This window comes from Acinonyx jubatus, chromosome C2, assembly GCF_027475565.1.
Source record: "Acinonyx jubatus isolate Ajub_Pintada_27869175 chromosome C2, VMU_Ajub_asm_v1.0, whole genome shotgun sequence".
NCBI classification, from domain to species: Eukaryota; Metazoa; Chordata; class Mammalia; order Carnivora; family Felidae; genus Acinonyx; species Acinonyx jubatus.
In genome coordinates, this window is record NC_069384.1 from 80,785,300 (window position 1) to 80,806,288 (window position 20,989).

At 39.1% G+C, this 20,989-nt stretch overlaps 1 protein-coding gene across 13 annotated transcripts in view; it reads right to left on the reverse strand.

The window, feature by feature from the left end:
• The window catches only part of MAP3K13 (mitogen-activated protein kinase kinase kinase 13), a 169,093-nt gene that overhangs the window by 62,132 nt on the left and 85,972 nt on the right, over window positions 1-20,989 (reverse strand). The window lies entirely within an intron of this gene.

A 20,989-nucleotide genomic window follows, 5' to 3' on the forward strand; every position in this document is an offset into this window, starting at 1 on the left:
TACAGCAGTTCGGTGTCTGTTGGACAACTATTCCTTCCGCCTGGGCTGAAGTATGGGGGTTATTTTCCCTTCTAAACATGCAAAATTCTATCCATGAGTCTCAATACTATGTAATATGTTCCAAAAAAAAGTATTTCATCAATAAAACCTAAATGATATATAGATACTGTGATTAAATACTTATAGCGGAGGCCGTCTGCTACACATGGGTTCTGAAAAATGGGCATCTTCATAGGACTTATGTGAGTATTAAATGAGATAATAGGCATGAAAGTGCTTTTTAAGCTATGAAGTAGTATTCTGATGCTAGTTGTTCCTATTGAAATATATGCCAACCATAGGGAGGTGAGGGATAGTGTACTGCTTGGTAAGAACTCGTTCGCTCTGCAGTCGGGAGCTACTGTTTATGACTCTCAGCAAGTGAGAGAGAAGAGAAAATATTTTTTAATAAAATTGTATTATTAAAGTTCTATTTTCCCATTAAATTTACTGTCATTATTTGGACTATTTAGTTGGATAGTAAAATATAACAGAAGTAGAGATATGAATATAATGCATTCAATACTTGTTTTATGCTATATAACATTAAACCAAATAATACATTGCCAGCTTGGTATAACAGAGCTATTGGAGAGCATCAGTAAAAGACTTCCAAGGGTATATTTGGAATTTCCCACTAAGCACTAGGTCCTGCATACTGCTCCTGGGCAAGTCCTACATGTACTTGGCAAGCAAGAAGTCAACAGGGGTCCTTCTGCCTTCCCTGCATCACTTAGGAATGATAGAACCATAGATTGTCAGAATTGCGGGGAGCAAACGTTAGGTAATGACTCCCATTTTTCAACAGAAGTAACTCATTCTCATTAGTCAATTCACTAGGAGAATGCAAGTATCATTTATATCTGTACCTCATCCCTCCTCTTTCCCTTCCTTCTAGCTTCAAAATTTAGTTCAGAACCTGATATAATATGATGCAGTTTACTTTTTGGATGGGAGAACTTTACATACACACCAACACACACATTCACACAGAGAGAGCAATGTGAAAAACAATATATTAAAATCAATAGCTAACATTTGTTGAGATTATTGCCACTCATTCTTCTGCCCATGTCACCTGTATTAACTTTTTTAATCCTCACATCAACCCTTTGAGAACAGCATTATTACTAACCTGATAAGAACTGATAAGAAAGTGATGCACTGAGAGTTCAAATAATTCACTACAACTACTAAGTGGTAAAGACAGGAGGTGAACCCAGCTCCATTCCAGTCCCAAAGCCTGGGCCTGAGCTTTTAGTCCAAGCCCATGGCCCCACTCACAACACTCTACTGTCAATATTCTAATGGGCTTCTATTTAATTAAGAAATGTCTAAGTCAGAAAAATATGGACTCGACTCACGTTTTGCTTCAGGCTGAGGTTCTACATTTAGGATAAAGCTAAAACTTCCTGGTAACAAATAAAGATAAGTGGAGAATTCTAAAATATGCCCATCTTCTGTAGGGTTGACTCCATTATATTTTAACACTAAACCTCTATGCCTGCACTGTCTAATACTGTAGCTTTCAGTTACATGTGGTTATTTAACTTAAAATCCATTAAAATTAAATTAAAATTCGGTTCCTAAGTTGCTCAGGTCCATTTCAAGTGCTCAGGAGCCACATGTGGCTAGCGGCAACCATACCGGACAGTGCAAAATAGAACATTTCCGTCACCACAGAAGGTTCTTTGTACAGCTGTGCTCTGTGTGTTTTATTCACCTGAATAGATTTGTTTGTTGTGAGAATTAATAAGTATTGTGGCTTCCCTTTGTACATGAGGCTTTGCTAAATGCATAGAACTTGATTACTTCTTTTATTTTATTTTTATTTTTTTTAACGTTTATTTATTTTTGAGACAGAGAGAGACAGAGCATGAACGGGGGAGGGGCAGAGAGAGAGACAGGGAGACACAGAATCTGAAGCAGGCTCCAGGCTCTGAGCCATCAGCACAGAGCCTGACGTGGGGCTTGAACTCACGGACTACGAGATCATGACCTGAGCCGAAGTCGGCCACTTAACCAACTGAGCCACCCAGGTGCCCCACGATTACTTCTTTTAAAATAACAGGTTTGCTCTCATATTTTAGTAATGCCTGTGAATGAAATGCTTTAAATACACCTCATCCCAGTGATGGTTTGCCAGGATTAAATCTGAGATTTTTTTTAAAAAAGATTTTCCAGGAGACCATAACCAGGTGTCCAAAATAATGAAAGGAGCCAAAGGAATAATTTTCTTTTTTTTTTTTCCCACCCAGAGTCCCTTTTATTCCAAGGTAATATTAACATTCAATATCCTTCCAGTACCTTCTCTATACCCATCCAGACATGCACACTCACATACAGACATATGCAAAATCTCATCTTTTGAAAATGAAGTGTACTGTACATATCATTCTGCAACTTGGCCATCTTGCTTATCACTGCATCATGGACACCTCTCCAAGTTGGCAGATAGCAATAAAATATATCTTTTGAAATAGCTGCACAGTCTTCTCTAGTATGGATGTGGCATAACTAATCTCTCCCTGATGGCAGAAACTGATTTGGTTTCCAGTTTAGAGCACTGGAAGACACTGAGGCAAATGAGCTGTAACATGCATCTGATCTCTACCTCCTGATGTTTGCTTTTCAGAGATCCTCCAAAGTTGGATGGTTAAGTCAAAGCATATGTATATTTTTTTTATATTGCACAATAACTTTCAAAAATGGTAACAACCGAATATCCAGCTAGCAATGTGTAAGACTGCCCATTTCCTAACATGCTTACTAGTAATGGGTACTTTTATTCTTTTTTTTTCAATATATGAAATTTATTGTCAAATTGGTTTCCATACAACACCCAGTGCTCATCCCAAAAGGTGCCCTCCTCAATACCCATCACCCACCCTCCCCTCCCTCCCACCCCCCATCAACCCTCAGTTTGTTCTCAGTTTTTAAGAGTCTCTTATGCTTTGGCTCTCTCCCACTCTAACCTCTTTTTTTTTTTCCTTCCCCTCCCCCATGGGTTCCTGTTAGGTTTCTCAGGATCCACATAAGAGTGAAACCATATGGTATCTGTCTTTCTCTGTATGGCTTATTTCACTTAGCATCACACTCTCCAGTTCCATCCACGTTGCTACAAAGGGCCATATTTCGTTCTTCTCATTGCCTTGTAGTACTCCATTGTGTATATAAACCACAATTTCTTTATCCACTCATCAGTTGATGGACATTTAGGCTCTTTCCATAATTTGGCTATTGTTGAGAGTGCTGCTATAAACATTGGGGTACAAGTGCCCCTATGCATCAGTACTCCTGTATCCCTTGGGTAAATTCCTAGCAGTGCTATTGCTGGATCATAGGGTAGGTCTATTTTTAATTTTCTGAGGAACCTCCACACTGCTTTCCAGAGTGGCTACACCAATTTGCATTCCCACCAACAGTGCAAGAGGGTTCCCGTTTCTCCACATCCTCTCCAGCATCTAGAGTCTCCTGATTTGTTCATTTTGGCCACTCTGACTGGCATGAGGTGATATCTGAGTGTGGTTTTGATTTGTATTTCCCTGATAAGGAGCGACGTTGAGCATCTTTTCATGTGCCTGTTGGCCATCCGGATGTCTTCTTTAGAGAAGTGTCTATTCATGTTTTCTGCCCATTTCTTCACTGGGTTATTTGTTTTTCGGGTGTGGAGTTTGGTGAGCTCTATAGATTTTGGATACTAGCCCTTTGTCCGATATGTCATTTGCAAATATCTTTTTCCCATTCTGTTGGTTGCCTTTTAGTTTTGTTGGTTGTTTCCTTTGCTGTGCAGAAGCTTTTTATCTTCATGAGGTCCCAGTAATTCATTTTTGCTTTTAATTCCCTTGCCTTTGGGGATGTGTCAAGTAAGAGATTGCTATGGCTGAGGTCAGAGAGGTCTTTTCCTGCTTTCTCCTCTAGGGTTTTGATGGTTTCCTGTCTCACATTCAGGTCCTTTATCCATTTTGAGTTTATTTTTGTGAATGGTGTGAGAAAGTGGTCTAGTTTCAACCTTCTGCATGTTGCTGTCCAGTCCTCCCAGCACCATTTGTTAAAGAGACTGTCTTCTTTCCATTGGATGTTCTTTCCTGCTTTGTCAAAGATGAGTTGGCCATACGTTTGTGGGTCTAGTTCTGGGGTTTCTATGCTATTCCATTGGTCTATGTGTCTGTTTTTGTGCCACAAAGGAATAATTTTCAAGTACCTGAGCAGTTTCAACAGTCATTTGTGGAGAATTCAGAGTTGAAATTGTGTCATTGCTATTTTCATAGTTACCCTTCTTTGAAGTCTCTAATCACAGGACGAGTGAAGGTAAAAGGCAGAGAAGTAGGAAAAGGCTAATGGAGGGAAGAGTGAACACAACCAGAAGTTGCTACTAAATCACCAACAGCTCTTGTCACTTCTCAGAGATGACTGCATTACAGATAACCAGGATAAAAACTCCAAGAGGAGCAAGGAACTCTAGACTCTGGATCCAAGGTCCAATTTTAACTGAGAAGTAATTAAAATCACAATAAAATCCTATTGCTTTAGACTTTTAACATTGTTCTGTTCTCCTCACTTAATACTGTTTTTGCTCACAGAAGCAGTCCTAAGTTTTAATTTTTTAGGATAATGATTCAATCCAGATGATACCCTTCAAAATGTATGATACAACATTTTGGGCTTTACCAAGAATAGAAATTTGAAATTGGCAAAGATCAATCATTTTTCACCTGTCCCATGTCATTGTTTTGGAACGTGAATTTGACTTTATGCTAGAGAGTAATCTAAACCTGTTACTTAATTATTCATTGGGGTAGTTTCCATTTCTATTCCCAATATATAGCTGAAATTTGCAGACTACTAAAGGATCCTTGATAAGTCCCATCTGTTCAAGGTGAGGATGACAAAGAAGAACATCAATAAATATTAAATATTTATTCTAAGTGTTAAAAAATAATAAATGAATAAGGCAGTTCTAATGGAAAGAAAAATAAATGTCAAATAATAACTGTGACAGAAACCAGGATGTAGTCCCTCAATACAAAGATTAATATTACATAGGATGGAATTTAAAGATGTATTTCACTGTCTCCTTTCAGAAATTATAATCTGAACTCATTACAACTGCATGTTTTAAAAATATCTGTCTCTAAAAAGTGGTGCATAAATCATTTTTTTAAAAAAGCAAACATTAAGGGGCGCCTGGGTGGCTCAGTCGGTTAAGCGTCCGACTTCAGCTCAGGTCACGATCTCACGGTCCGTGAATTCGAGCCCCGCGTCGGGCTCTGGGCTGATGGCTCAGAGCCTGGAGCCTGCTTCCAATTCTGTGTCTCCCTCTCTCTCTGCCTTTCCCCTGTTCATGCTCTGTCTCTCTCTGTCTCAAAAATAAATAAACGTTAAAAAAAATTTTTAAAAAAAGCAAACATTAAAAAATTCCCAATATAAGTTACTATTTGAAATAATACTGGTAATGGGGTGCCTGGGTGGCTCAGTCGGTTAAACGTCCAGCTTCAGCTCAGGTCATGATCTCATGGCTTGTGAGTTTGAGCCCCGCATCGGGATCTGTGCTGACAGCTCAGAGCCTGGAGCCTGCTTCAGATTCCGTGTCTCCCTCTCTCTCTGCCCCTAACCCACTCGCATTCTGTCTCTCTCTCTCTCAAAAATAAATAAACATTGAAATAATACCGGTAAATCTATTTACAAAATGGAAAATCCTTTTGAAATCCTAATGATTGCTTTATTATTGTACTTGTTTCGTTAATTTGAGTTTTCTTCTGTTTCAGTGTCTGGTTTGAAGCCACTAGTCAACTCAGGAGCCATCGCTTTTCATAGCTCTTGGTAAATCAGCCTGAGTAGTTAGTATATCCTTATAATTTGTCCTGGGCTTAAAACCAGATAACCAAACTTGTTAAAAATATGTGCATAATAATAGCAATTTTTTTAACTTTATTTATTTAGTTTGAGAGAGAGAGAGCACACCCGAGAGAGAGTGAGCAGGGGAGGGGCCAAGAGAGAAGGAGAGAGAGAATCCCAAGCAGGTTCCACATTCAGCATGGAGCCTGACATGGGGCTGGATCCCACACTGCGAGATCACGACCTGAGCCTCACAACTGAACCAATATCAAGAGTCAGTGGCTTAACCCACTGAGCCCCCCAGGCACCCTTAGCAATTGGGTTTTATATGAAGGCTTGAAGAATCTTCTTATAAGTAAACTATAAGGGTTGGTACATGGACTTTATGATGTCTATTCTGGCTATGTGAAAGCATCCTCCCCCTTTTCTGGTTCTCAATAACTACTGGCATGTTTAGCTGTTCTTAAAATATAGCATGATCTATAGCCACAACACCTTGTCAAGTGAGGACAAGAAGAAACAACTCTACCCAAAGAACGTACAAAATGCCAGTGGCCCTTTTGGCCTAAAAGGTTGTCTGTGACAATAGCTTTGAAGGGGCTGTAATTATTCTTTTTGTGACTACTACTTCCAAAAGGAATAGATATAACATAATCATCGTCTGCTTCCCTTCATAATCCATTAAAAAATCTTATTCATGTGTTAAGCTTATTTTTTATTAAACCTTAAAACCTTTATCTTATCACTAACAATATTATAAATGACCTCTTAAATACGTATGTTTCTTTCTCTAGAAGAGAAGCTTGCTGAGTGTAGGGGCTATCTTATAACCGTTTTCCCCAACACCTAGCATGCAACCCGACATTAATAAAGGTCTTATGAATTAATGAATTGAGGTAAAAATGCCTTCAAAATTTAAAAGTAACACTTTAAAAATTTTGTTCCAAAATGCTTTCATGCTTAAGGTGATGGACGTCTATAATTCAGAATTTATGCACCATAAGTTTGTAAATATCAACCTGTGTTCATTTATACTGATGAGTCTTATAAGTTCCAGCCTACATTCCTAAGGCAGGACACACATACCCCTTGAATCATTTTAACTGATTCTGATCCATCTTCAACTTCACACCATCTTTCGCCAAGATTAGCACCCAGAATTATGCTCCAAATGTCACTGCTCCCATGGTTGTGGATTAAGGAGAACATATTGTTTTTTATTTCATTGCTAGACCCTTTCTGACGATGCCCAACGTGTTAGTGGGTCATGAACATACACTGCGTACATTTCATCAGTGAATAACTTGCCATTACTACAAAGTTCCTCTCAGAACTGTAATGAATTAGAGCATAATAAAGCCCAATATATTATAAACAGTTGCTTTCCCCATGTCAATTACATTATGCTTATGATGTGTTGTAATAGGAAAGAATGTGGAGTTTCAAGTTGGAAGATCTTATTTGAATCCTAGCTCTGCCATATATTTCTTAAACAAGTTATAGAAATACCTCATTTGTTCATTGGCATTAATAAACTTCTCTTTTAGGGTTGTTGTAGATGCAAATCGAACTAGCAGGTGTGTTTTTAAATTTACAATAGTCAAGACATGGAAGCAATCTAAGTGTCTATCAGTGGATGAATGGATAAAGAAAATGTGATGTGTACACACACACACACACACACACACACACATACACACACTCGAATATTCAGCCATAAAAAAGAATGAACTCTTGCCATTTGCAACAACATGGTTGGACCCTGAGGGCATTATGCTGAGTGAAAGAAGTCAACAGAGAAAGACATACCGTATGTGACCTCACTTATACATGATATCTAAAAAATAAGACAAAAAAACCCAAGCTCTTAGGTACAGAGAATAGACTGGTGGTTGCCAGAGGTAGGCGGTAGTGTGGGCAAAATGGGTGAAGGGGGTCAAAAGGCACAAACTTTCAGTTATAAAATAAATAAGTCATGGGGATGTAATGTACAGCATGGTGACTACAGTTAATAATACCATTTTGCATATATGAAAGTTGCTAAAAGAGTAAATGTTAAAAGTTCGCATCACAAGATAAAAAATTTTAGAATGATGTATTAAAATAAATGTTGTTATTTATTGTGATGATCATTTCACCATATATACAGATACCTAATCATGATATCATATATCTGAAACTAATAAAATGTAATATGTCAATTATAACTCAAAAACAAAACAGACATTTTATTAAGTGCTTACTATAAAGATCTGAAGTCTTTAAATGGTTTCTTTCTGTCATCTTGGTATTTCTCACCAAAATACGTTTAATTTCAATCGGAAAATAGGAACATTTCATTCTATACTCACACTCTCTGATTTTTTAAAAATCGTTAAATAAGAATCCTAGTTAAACCTGGTAAATTCACCAAACCACACTAACATGAAAGTAAGGCAAAAAACAAAAAAACAAAAAAAACCCCCCAAAACCAAAAAAACCCAGCAGGCAATAAAGTGGGTGAATCTCAAAAGCACTATGCTAAGAAAAAAAAAAGCCAAACACAAAAGGCTACATACTATGATTTCACTTATGAAATCCATTTATAGCACAGACAAAACCACACGGACAGAAAATACAATGGTTATTAACAAGGGCAGGGGAGGGCGACCGACTTGGGTGTTTTCCTCCCTAACTCAAGAACTGAGATCTTCAAAAGGCATTCTGAAAGCAAGGTCCCTGAGCTTCCCTGAGCAATGGCAGAACCACCAGAACACATCGATAGCCTTCCAAAAGGCTCATTGGAAACCATCAGTGTTCTAAATACACTGCTTTTCCTGACACTTTTACCAGAATGCTTTTGATACAGACAAATTTCATTTTGGTATGTGAATTGTAGCATTCATATTGCTTTACAACTTTCCACGTGTGTATATGTTAGAATTAATTTTTAATTAGAACCCTTTAGCATCCTTTGAGATAGGGGTGCCTCAAGGTGTTTCTAAATGAAAGTGAATAAGCATGAGTCTAGAGAATAAAAGGAGATAAGAATTTACCATATCAAGCTTACATGTCTGTAGAATCTAAAAACCACCCCTAGAGTTTTCCAGCTCAGAGTCAGTGTTGAGTTAAAGGTTATGGTAAAGATCCAGGATCTGGTGGCAGAAAATGGTTAAGGAAGGTTATATCCTGAGGGTTCACAGATAGACACATAATCAGCCCATGAATCCGTTCCCTCACTTACTGAGGCAAATCAAAGTGTCCTTCCCATAAAATCTAGGGTTTCTATCATCCTTTTATGATTTTCTTTCCTTTCCAGGCTTGCTTTCAGAATGAATTTTTTTTAATTTTTATTTAAAAAAAATTTTTTTTTAATGTTTATTTATTTTTGAGACAGAGAGAGACAGAGCATGAATGGGGGAGGGTCAGAGAGAGAGGGAGACACAGAATCTGAAACAGGCTCCAGGCTCTGAGCTGTCAGCACAGAGCCCGACGCGGGGCTCAAACTCACAGACCGCGAGATCATGACCTGAGCCGAAGTCGGACGCTTAACTGACTGAGCCACCCAGGCACCCCTTAATTTTTATTTTAAAGAGAGAGAGAGAGAGAGAGAGAGAGAGAGAGCACATGAGCAGGGGAGAGGCACAGAGGAAGAGAGAGAGAGAATCTTAAGCAGGCTCCACACTCAGTGTGGAGCCCAAAGCAGGGCTCCATCCCAGAACCCTGGGTTCATGACCTGAGCCAAAATCAAGAGTCCAACACTCAATTGATGGAGCCACCCAGGTGCCCCTCAGTATGATTTTTTCTTTTTTGAGGAAGAGAGAGAGGGCACAAGTGAGCAAGGGGCAGAGAGAGAGAAAGAGAGTCTGGGGAGAGGCAGAGAAAGAGAGAGAAAGGGAGAGAAATGGAACTCACCCAAAGTGGGGCTCATGCTTACCCAATGTGGGACTCGAACTCACGAACTGTGAGATTATGACCTGAGCTGAAGTCAGATGCTTAACAACTGAGCCACCCAGGTGCTCCTCAGTATGAATTTTTAAATTTTATTTTACTGAATAAATTCTGGAACATACCCCACATCTCTTCTGGGGTGATCCCACCCTCCCTACTCTATAATTTCCAAATTTCATTGCAAGATTTTTCCACAGAGCCCTTTTTCACTTGCCCAGCATAATAAAAGTGGATTCATTGGTGAGAATGGATTTTTGCAATGAAGCATCCTTTCAATCTAACTAGACTAAAATGAATTGAGCACCAAAAATTTAAATATGAAAATAAATCATTAAATTAAGTACCTTTGAGGAACCACAAAGCCCTTATACCTAGTAGACTCAATGGCCTTCTTCTCATAATCATAGAAATAACAATAGGGCTACAATGTTCCACTAATTATACATAACTTAGAAATTAAGCCACTTACAATGCCTTGGACAATCCAGGTTTGGGGATTAGTGGCTTTTTCCTTCAGCCTACATATGTCTAATCCTGTGGGACAAAATTAAAGGCATGATTGGTTGTGCACACAGAGAAGCTCAAAGAGCCTGATTATTTTTTAACCCCAGTAGATTCAGCTTCTAATTCTGATTTATTCTCTTTTTCTCTCTTTCCTTACTCCCAGTCTAGGCAAAATCAAGAGAAAAGCCAAATTCCACAAGAGCTAGGGTTTAGTTTGAGAGTCAAAGGAGTAGAATAAAAATGTATTTAGCATTCTCCTAAGTAGGCCTGCCATGTTACTGGCTTTATTTCAAGACCTTTCTTGTTGACATGGCAGTATAATTTAATTAAGGGAAGGTGCTACGAAAAGAGAAGTTGAGAACGAAATTGCTGGCTAGGGATGACTAAATTGAGAGTCAAGTGGTACCCTAGGCTTCCTGTTTTTCTGACTTCAAACTGTTTTTGGTAATTTTCCCTGGGGCCCTCCAGTCTTTTTTTTTTTTGCTTTTCTGCCACTGGACTCTCACTGCTCTTTCACCCATGATCCCTACATTATACAATTTTAGGAGGCCTCATTCCCAATGACATCCCTGCTTTTATTATTTCTCTCTTCTACAAATGATTCTCAAAGTTGAAACTATTTCCCACAAGATCCACTGATGTCAACTGGCTGTTTCACTTCGGGGAATTACAACCAAGTGTTTTAAACACACGAGTAACACTGTAAAGGAACTAGAGTAGTCCTTCCAATACCCTTGCTGTAATAATCAGAATATCTGTGTCTCCCCAAAGTTCGTATATTGAAATCCTAGTCCCTAAAAGTGATGGTATTAGTAGGTGGGGCCTTTGGCAGATGCTGAGGTCATGAGAGTGGAGTCCTTGTGAATGGGATTAGTGCCCTTACAAAAGAGGCTCCAGAGAGATCCCTTGCCCTTCTGCCATGGCAGAACACAGCAAGAAGTCTGCGACCCAGAAGAGGGCCCTCATCCAACCATGCCAGTACTCTGATCTGACTTCCAACCTCTAGAGCTGTGAGCAATAAATTTCTGTTGTTTATAAGCTACCCAGTCTGTGGTGTTTTGTTACAGCAGCCTGAATAGACAAAGACACCCACTTAGTAACCATGCACTGAGAGTGTGCCTGACAATTATGATGCCACTGATGATGGACTAGAGATATATTAGACCATCCTACCCTCGAGAAGCATTCAACCTAGTGTTTCAGATAGGCGAGTAAAGAAGTAACTACAGTACAGGGCAGAACTAAGTAAGACTTTAAGAGCTGAGATTCAGCTAGAATCTACAGGGCTGTAAAATGCCCAGCACAGTAGATGGCAATAACTAACTGAAATAACTAATGTACTGTGTTTTAGTGCAATAACTAAACTGGGGGGTGCAATAACTAACTGAAAATATCAGGGGAAATTTCCATAGAGGAAGAAAAAATGTCATCAACAAAGTGGGATCATGAAGTAAGAGTCACACCAGCAGAGAAGGGGTGAGGAGGGGGGAGCTGTTTGGAGCACACATACGTTCCCATCAAACAGAATTTCATAAAGAAGAGAATGGAGGGTGGAACGGATTCTGTGAGCAATTCAAACAAATAGCAGCACTTACAGACTGAACTAAAAAAAATTAAAAGAAAAAGAAGGGAGGGCAAGAAAATAAAAGGCATTTTCCAGGAATAGCAAGCAGTCTGGAATAGTTGGAACATAAGGTGCATGGAGGGCAGTGATCAGCACAGCTATAACTATAGGGTGGTGTTGCATCATGGAAGGTTTGGAATGTTGAGCTAACAACTCTCTTTTCTCTGATCAGATGAACTTGGCTTCATAAAAACCATGACTCATTACTCATGCAATGATCAAAAAAACGTTTGTTCAAGACCACAGTAATTGGAATGAGCAAAATATGCAGTTTCTGAAATCATGCTATTACTCTAAATAACGCCTACATACCTTATTAACAAAACAGTATTGTTTGGGGCATAAAACTGGGGTAGTTGCCTGTAGTACATTCATTGACACAAACCCATTCTTCAGAGCCACTTCTAGAAATCTAATGGTGGCCAGAAAGGAATAAACATGCTGGCCTTTGAGCAAAAAGGAACATGCCGTAGGAAACGTTCAACATACTGAGAGGCACTGCTAGTAAGAACAGCATCTAAGGGCTTCTGACAATTTTATATGTTAACAGGACCAGCTACAAAATTTGCAGGACCACTGCCAAATGAAAATGCTAGACGCTCTGTTCAAGAACTATTAAGAATTTCAAGACAAAGATAGCAGAGCATTAAGCCATGTGCGGGGCCCTACGGTTATACACCCATGAAGCTGGTCTGATTGCCAACTGTAACTTTTAATGATAATCCACTTAGTTTATACAGCCTGGGTTGTGTAAAGCAGCTCTCACATTCAAGTGTGAACTTCTGCCACCAATTTACTCCTTAGAATTTAACCCAACCCCACCAGTCTGCTTTCCTCGCAGCCTTTGCCGGCAATGGTGACTACAGGAGAGCCTGTCTTAGACAAGCACTAGCTTCCTCACCTATTCTTATAATGCCATTCTTCTGTACGCTGAAAATAGGCCCTCTCTCTTTAATCAATTTTTAAAAAATATTTTAATGTTTATTTATTTTTGAGAGAGAGACAGAGTGCAAGTTGGAGAGGGGCAGAGGAGACACAGAATCCAAAGCAGGCTCCAGGATCTGAGCTGTCAGCACAGAGCCCGACATGGCTGGAACTCATGGACGGTGAGATCATGACCTGAGCCAAAGTTGGGCGCTTAACCAACGGAGCCACATAGGGCCCCTCTCTTTAATATTTTATGTTTAAAATTTTACCTCTTCATAAAGTCTTCACTAATAGGAGGTAAGGTAATAAGTTCTCAACCACATCCAGGACTTAATCTTAAATCGATGCAATATTTAGGCTACTATTTCTGCAGAGTGTAAACAGAGCTACTACCACTACTGCTGATATTGATGAAGGTGGCCAAGCACCTAGGTTCTATGCCGGAAAATTGATCAATGGTGATCCCACTGCTACACGACTTCCTTGTTCTTTATATGTTAGCCCTATTCCTCAGCACGTTGACACTTTCCCCAAAGGAAAGAGGAGGAGAAAAAAAGACTTAGGTCAGCCAATTTTGTAACTCGTTAATAGGGTTGGTTAGAAAAAAACCTGTTAATGACTTAAATAAATTAATTTTTTATTAATTACCGCTCCTGAATTACCTTTATTTCATTTCATTTATTCTCCCTGACCCTCAATGGATAAACTGACCATTAGGCTCATCTATCTCAATTAGTTGGTTGTCCTAGGCAATAAAATCATTGAGAAAAGGCATCATGTCTTTTTGAGGTGTATTAGTACATCATATACATAGCATTAGCTGTCAATAGAAAAAACTGAAACAGATCATTTACTGTAGTTGTGAATTCTTCCAAACTAATATGTGTATTACATAGAGGCTTAGGCTTCCTGCTATATTATCCGAGTGCAAGTTGTCACATTGTTCGTATACTACCATCACTGAAGAACTTCAAACAAGACCCTCCTGTGGCCTCGAATCTGTATTTGGTTCAGAGTGCTAAGTGGGATTAATTTGTTTAGACTTCACCAGTTTCAGAACATCTAAACATCTAAATCAGATATTCTGAACTGATTTGAATTAAACTCTTTGTATTACATTACTACTGTTTGTTTAAGCTAGATAGGAATTATTTTGCTCTATGAACAGTTTCCAATGTACTATATATGTAGCTAATGTTTGGCACACAGTTCGTCTTTTTTTTTTTTTTTCATTTTGCCTTTCTGTTTTGGATTTGAGAAGACAATATACTACTGTACTGTGAATATGAGAAGAAGGCTTTTTCTTTTTATATGCAGAAGATATATCTAAGTACCTGAGAACATTTTCCCTCCTGAGTCACAGCTTAACAACATTAGCAGACGCAGTTCAGCCAGAGGGGAATTGAATAGCAGCTGAGTACAGTCTAATAATTTACACTGGGGAAAGCCCTTGGAATTCAGAGGCACATTGCCCAGCTGGAGAGACAAATCTAATCTCTGCTAATGATGTTCCTCCTTCTCTTTCCTATCAGGGCTGGGCTTTTTACACATGCGCACATAATTATATATGCACACTCAGAGTCCAGTGAAGCCAAACAACACAGCACCCAGTATTAAATTACACAGTAAGACTTCCAGGCGTCATCTGGCTTCTATATCCTGTCCAATAAAATGCTGTCCATGTTCATGTTGTGGAGCTGTTAAAGGTCTCAAGAGTTCAAAACCATATACAGCTAAATACTAAAATTCAAAAGTGATAATATTATGGTGTTATTTTAGACCAAATATAATAAGCATGACTTCTTAAACTGGCTCAAGTGAACAAATACATATTAGGAGACGGACACATGGACTTTGTCCTAAAAAAGACGTGAGACTGTTGGCAAAAATGCACGCAATACAATAGGGAAATAGATGAAGGGAAAATAAGACTGAAAGGTAAAAAACAAAAAACAAAAAAGCCAAAGTAAAACCAGTGGACGAAAGTAATTTGTATGCTAAAAACTGTTAAAGAAGGTACAAATTTGGACCAGAGCTTTCTGTGGATCAAATGAAAGAGAAAGACACAATTAATTATTTGAGTAAGATAAAAACACACCAATTGTCCAGGTGAAGCAGTTGCTACTCGTACTAAGACCTGTTAGGCCTTTTTTCCATTGACCCACACAAAATGAGGAAGATAAAATAGCCTCAACAATATGTTCACAACAAATACAGCAGCATCTTTCCTGGGACAGTTTTCAGGGCGCCTCTCCCTACAAGGTATTCCAGAAGAGCATTGCTTACAGCAAGAGATTCCAAGCACTTAGAAAATCTGATTTAAACCAGAAGGGCATGGACTACATCTTCTTCAGGAAATCTTCCCTGATCATCATATATCATTCAAGCTTTCAAAAAAACTGAGTTGCCGGAATGCTAATATTCTGGGTTACGTGCAAAGGGTAGACCCATAAGTCATAACAATCAACCCAGAAGAAAGAGCTGATATCCTCCAATGAAAATTCAGAAATGTGACCAGAATTAGTGTCTCCAAACCTCATTTCCATACAGAATTAGACCAAGAAAAATAAGCCTGACCATGTGGTTATAACATTATAATGTATAACGTTCTTCACACTCTGATGAAACTTTATTTTTTTCAATGTTTTTATAGGTATTTTTATACAAAGCCCTTTGCAAATACCATCAATTATTTTAAAAAGAATGAAGCAATTGAATAGTTAATACCTCTGCTGCTTTACTGAAGTAAATGGGGAGGGGGAGGGGGGTAAGTCACCATCTGGGGCTATAAATTATAATCCTGCTACATGGTAATGGATGGAGGGCTGATCCATGAAGCTCCCCTAGGAGAATCCATCTATCGGTGCAGCCATCCATAGAAGGCACTAAAGAAAAGGGCGGCTCCAGGTCCAGACAAGGGACTGCTGCAGCAAAAGGATACAGAGCTGGCTGATTTTCAAAAGCAACTCTCAGACATCACCCCCCCTTCACCCATACCCAATTTCTGAATTCAGGAAATTACAGGGAAAATTCTCATACTTTAAATACTGGCAATTAAAGGGAAAGCGAGGATTTGAGAAGTTCTGGGCAAAAAAAATTCTCAAGCGAAAAAGACAAACGATTGATTCAGAGCTGCTTCCCCTATCTTTAATGAACTTACAAATATGTCTCAAAAAGAAAAAAGTGACATTATTTACCATAGAATGAAAACTACTGAGAGGGGAGACTGGCTGGCTCGTCGGTAGAACATGGAACTCCAACTCTTGACCTTGGAGTTGTGAGTTGGAGCCCCATGTTTGGGTGTAGAGATTACTTAAAAAAAAAAAAAAATATATATATATATATATATATATATATATAAAATATACATATTTTATAAAAAATATTTTTATAAAAAATATAGAGAGAGTTTAAAAAATATTTGAGAGAGAGAGAGTGCGCGCACACATGCAAGAAGGGGAGGGGCAGAGAGGGAGGGAGAGAGACAGAATCCTAAGCAGGCTCCACACTCAGCACAGAGCCGAACATAGGGCTGGATCTCAAAACGATTAGATCATGACCTGAGCGGAAATCAAGAGTCAGATGCTTAACTGACTGAGCTACCCAGGCACACCAACCTCCCAAAAATAAAATCTTAAAAAAAAAAAAAAACTTCCGAGAAGTTAACCTAGCAAAAAGCTTCATGATTTTGCATGCATCTGCCTGTATAAAGTTTTACATCCCAAACAAGGTGCCCTAGTAGCTGGTACTTCTCTTTTGCTTCTTATCTCAGGCTAAGGGATTTGTTGCTTTGGACAATTTCCTCCAAATATGATAATTTCATAAATGGTATGAGCAAGTAAGAAAACAAAAGGCAGAAATGATCCTAATAAGAAGGAAAACAGTGCTGAGAATTCAGTTTATAAAAATAATCAGAAAATTACAAGTGGAAAGAAAAACTTACAGTCAGGATACTTTTTGAGGTCTTACACTAAGCCTTAAAGGGCACCTGAGATCATTTTTAGAAAAAGAATCCAAGGGCTTCTGGGGGTTTCAGTTGGTTGAGTGCCAGACTTGTGATTTCTGCTAAGAGCATGATCTCATAGTTTGTGAGTTTGAGCCCCGCATTGGGCTCCTCACTGTCACCAGGGAAGCTGCTTGGAATTCTCTCTCTCTCCCTCTCTCTCTGCCCCTCCCCCGTGCGCGCTCTCTCTCTCTCTCTCTCTCTCTCAAAATAAATAAATTTTAAAAAGAAAGAAAAGAATGAGAATACAAATTAGAAGCGCTAAAACAATATGGTTTTTTGGTATGTTGCTTAAATACCTAAAGCTTAAACCTATCACATCTCCTAAGATACTCAAGGACTTTCCCAGCCATTCTCACATCAGCTTTCACCACAGCCATCTGAGAAAGGCATGCATCAGATTTGCCACTGAACTCACAAGACTGCATGGAAAAACTCTCATTTCTGTGAGGAAGGTGACTGCTTATCAGATATTTTCTATTCAGCTCATTCATGATTCAACAAATTCTTTGTTAATCACCCACGGTGCTGGCTCTGTATCAAGCAAGGACGAGGAAGCAAAGATGAACAAGGTGGTGGACTTACTCTGAAGGAGCTTACAATCTATCAGAGGAGAAATAGATAAATAAGTTATTGAAAGATGATTCTATTTAAGGGCAGAAAATGGATGGATGGACGCTAAAGCATGGGAAAGGTTACTATGGAGAGACCGGGAAAAATCTGAGAGTTATTTAGCAGATAGGATTGACAGGACACAGTGACTGGCTGGGTGTGATGGTCAAAGAGTTTTCTAGTGAGGAGGACTACATGCTACCACTAATTGAGGCATAAAATCCTGAATAGGTGACAGCATGGGAACTTCAGTGAGAAGGTAACAAGCTATGGTTTCCACTTTCACATATTCGATCAGGCAAGGCAGCTGTAAATGGAATAAGGAAGTAGCTAAACTGAAACTGGGACAAAGGGCTGCAAACACTGTTGAGACAAACATTAAGAGAAAGGTTTCACATAATTGTTATACTCACATCAGTTATACATTTTATGGACTCACTTTACCCTTAGCTTGGTGACCAGTATTATCTCTCAAGGGTCATTTTATCATTTTCTTTTATCTCTTTCATGATCCTCCCGAATCTACCAAAAAGCTCTTCACCCTCCCCCACACCACTCATCATACACACAAATAATCTCCTCCTACTCTTTCCTAAATCCAAGAGTGTTCCTTTCTTCAAATCCCTCTGTCTTCCATGAGCCACTTTCTGGGTCTCTTCAAAAAATCAGTGACGGCTAATGGGTACGACAGTGAACACAGATAATAAGCTACTTTTATCATTTAAGGCCAAGTCCATATTCCCATTTGTTACTTACACCTTTATTGTTTCATTCCTTCATTTAAACTTTGAATAGTGCACTTCTGAAGAGAACACTACTTCTGAGTGCTATGACTGTCAAGAATTAGGACTGTCTGATGTTAGGGCAGCACTGTTCCTAAGGCCTTTCAGAGCAGCTCCTATTTCTATGAATATTGGAGTATATTTGCATTGACCCTGAGAGTTTAGGTCCCAGGGAAAATGATTCTGATTCTGCATAAATCTGCAAGGGATAAGAAGCATGACTGTTTCAGTACAAGAAAGAAGTTAGCACTGCAATTCAACAAATGTTTCCTGAGCGCCCGCTGCATACCAGGTGCGTACGATGCTTCTTAGAAGCTATGCGGGGGTATAAAGGTGTAAAGATGGCATCCTCTTTATCTTTTGGTATCCTCAGATATTTCATAATTAAAAACAATGGTCCTTGCTCTCCAGAACTCAAGTCCAGTGGGGGAGATAGCCACAAACATAAATGAGGGCAGGCCATGATAAATGCTTATAACAGAGGTGCGAAGTACAGTGGGATAATAAATAATAGATTCTTCTTTCTGTTTTGGGGAACGAGAGTCTGTTCATCTGTCTTCACAAGGATATGAGACCAACAGTTTGAAATCTGGAGAGGAAAATGTCTTTCTTGTTGATCCATCCAACAAGCCTTAATATTTTTGAATCTACAGCAGATAGGGAATTAAGGTTGGATGCCTGGATGGCAGGCCCGAATCTGCTGCCAGGTGTTCCTTCTGAGGTCTTGGTGATTTCTCAGAACAGACAGCATTGCTTGTCACTCTTTACTACAGCACACCATTTCCAACACTCCTTCTCCCACATCTGTGCACGTGCCCCAAACCCCCTTGAGTCTATTGGCTTCTCTCATCATGGCTTCTGTACTGCCTTCCTCTTCACTATCCACCCCACACACAGGAAAAGGGGTGACCCTAGAGCCTCCAGCAAGTAATTTCACAGGACAAAAAGGCTGCAGATTTCCTTTAAATGCAGCCCTTCCAGAAGGCAAGGATAGGCCAGGCAACCTTTCAAAGTCCCCTTGGCATATGGGCAGGCTCTACTCCTGTCTCATGGTCATTGCCACTGACAGGCCTGGGACCAAAGCCCAACAGGAATATAAAAAAGTCCCTGGCTCCAATCCATTCCCCAATCCTCATGTGAAGCAGAAAAATGTGGTTTTGTGTCTTTTTGCCATATGACTTCTCAGATAGAAGAATCAGACTGATGACTTCCTTTCCCTCCCCTCTAAAAAGGAGAACAAAGAAAAAAAGTCTTGAAGCAGGGAGCTTCGCATGAAGCTTTAAGGAGATATTTATACATAATTAAAAGGAAAGATTTAGATTTTCCTCATCAAAATCAAAATAAGTTTATCTATATTAAACCTAAATATTTGCCATGCTAAAAGATGTTCCAGATTAAAGCATTTTTTTTACTGTATAATAGCATTTGATACTACTCAACATTTATGACTTCAGTAATTTTGCAGTTTAATGATTTGGAAAGAAGCTACCAGGAATCAGGAGTCCCCACTGTGTCATAAATTAGTTGTTTGGCCTTGGGCAAGTCACCTAACCTCTTTGGGCCTCAATCTCCTCATCTGCAAATGGAAGGAACCGGACTAGAATGGTCTCCAAGGTCCCTTTTAGCAATTGAAAAAAAAAAAAAAGAAAAAGAAAAAGAAAAAATTCTGCCAATGTACAGAATCAGAACAATCAAGAACAGAAAAGGATATCTCACAACTGATTCGCTCTCTCCATCACTGGAAATGCTCAATCTATTAGAGAATTCTAAGACTCCCAAAGAAGATTGAACCAAATGACCTCTCCTATGTCTTTCAGTCATAAGATTCTGTCAATCGATGGATTACTTCTGAAGATTACAAAACAATTACAGAAAAAGATTAATTTAATAGGAAAGGCGGGGAAGGGGAACACCATCTTCTAGGTAAAATAAATGTTTGCTGTTACAGTAACAGAGCAATGACAGGTATAGCAAGTCACTGTGTAGCTAATAGGGACTGTTTGTCTTGGGCCAGGTTGCTAGGTGGTGTAAATAACTGCAAACACAACACCCAGCAATGAAAAGTTCTAAATGTCTTCAGTCACTCCACAGTGAGTATATAGGGTTTCATCACATAAAGCTTTCCAAGTGCCAGGCGGAAAAACTAAGGAAGGACAGAAGAGGATCACAACTGGGTCTCATTTGTTTGGGAGCATACAGACACTCCCTGCAGTGTGCTCCGTTGGTCTATGTTCTTAGGGACATATGTCAAGAGACTGGCAAAAAATAACAATAATCCCTGCATTTTCTTACATTTATATATTGAGTGGAGTTTCCAAGGTAATTCCATGTATTTTAATTTCATTTGAGCCCCATAATAGCCATGTGAGGTGAACAGAACAGGTGTTATCGACCCTCCACTGAGGAAAATTGAGGCTTACCAAGATTTAGTAACATCCCCCTTCCCCAATAATGGGAAACAGATCAAATCCTCATTATATCACTTTCAACTCCCTGAAATGCTTTTGTCACAAGAGGTCTGGCAGGACAGATGTACCTGTTTGTGATTTCAGTATATTTGCATACTTCAGGAAATAGCAGAGGAATGGAATACTCCCATGGAATTTCAGGAAATTCCTTTTAAAAAGGAAACCAACAACAATCTTCAATCGTAATGGTATTTTAAAGCTGAATTAGAAATAGACATTAAATTAGAAATGCCTGTTGAATCTGAAAAATAAAGGGGACCAA